This window comes from Acyrthosiphon pisum, chromosome A1 (genome assembly GCF_005508785.2).
Source record: "Acyrthosiphon pisum isolate AL4f chromosome A1, pea_aphid_22Mar2018_4r6ur, whole genome shotgun sequence".
NCBI classification, from domain to species: Eukaryota; Metazoa; Arthropoda; class Insecta; order Hemiptera; family Aphididae; genus Acyrthosiphon; species Acyrthosiphon pisum.
In genome coordinates this window covers 159,005,231-159,006,015 of record NC_042494.1, presented here as the reverse complement: position 1 = coordinate 159,006,015, position 785 = coordinate 159,005,231, and positions in this window count along the sequence as shown.

Sequence of the window (785 nt, the reverse complement as noted above, 5' to 3'; positions counted from 1 at the left end):
TCTCTATTAATTTCTACTATTACTGTTCTAATATGCAAGGCTGGGCATTAACGAGTTAAAAAGTTAAAGTTAAGTTAAAAAGTTAAGTTACTTTTAACTAAGTTACTTAACGAGTTACTTTTTTTTTAAGAAGTAACTTCTATCTTAACGAGTTACTTTATTTTTAAAGTAACTTCTAACTTAACGCGTTAATTTATTTTATAGTCACGTTAAGTTATTTTTTTTTCTTTGTACGAACCCCAAAGATTTATTTTAGCATTTTGTGTAATAAAAAAAAAAAAATAATAACAATAATTATTATGTTAAATATAAATTATTCTGCTATATAATATTATTATGCAGGTATCGAATATCCTAAATAGTAAATATTATAGACTGTCGAAGTGTTCTGCACTATAAATAACGTATTTAAATACAAGTAGAGGCCTACCATTGATTAAATATACTATAATAATATTATTATAATTACTGTATATTTAAACAATGCTAATAGTTAATGGAACTTACAAAATGCCAAAATATACGAAACGACTTATGAGAATTAAAGAATAATATTTTATATTATTCCTTATTCACAGTATATGAATATACTATATAGTATATTATAGTATGTCTTGAATCTAGATATTAAAGATTAGTGCCATGCGGGTAATTATTATTTAGAAAAGGAAAACATATATTATCCAAACCCAATATCCCATATTATTATACGTTTGTAAGCTGTCAGTTTTAATTAAAATTTGTTGCTTGTATATTTTATGTTCATTCATGGAAAATGATAAGGA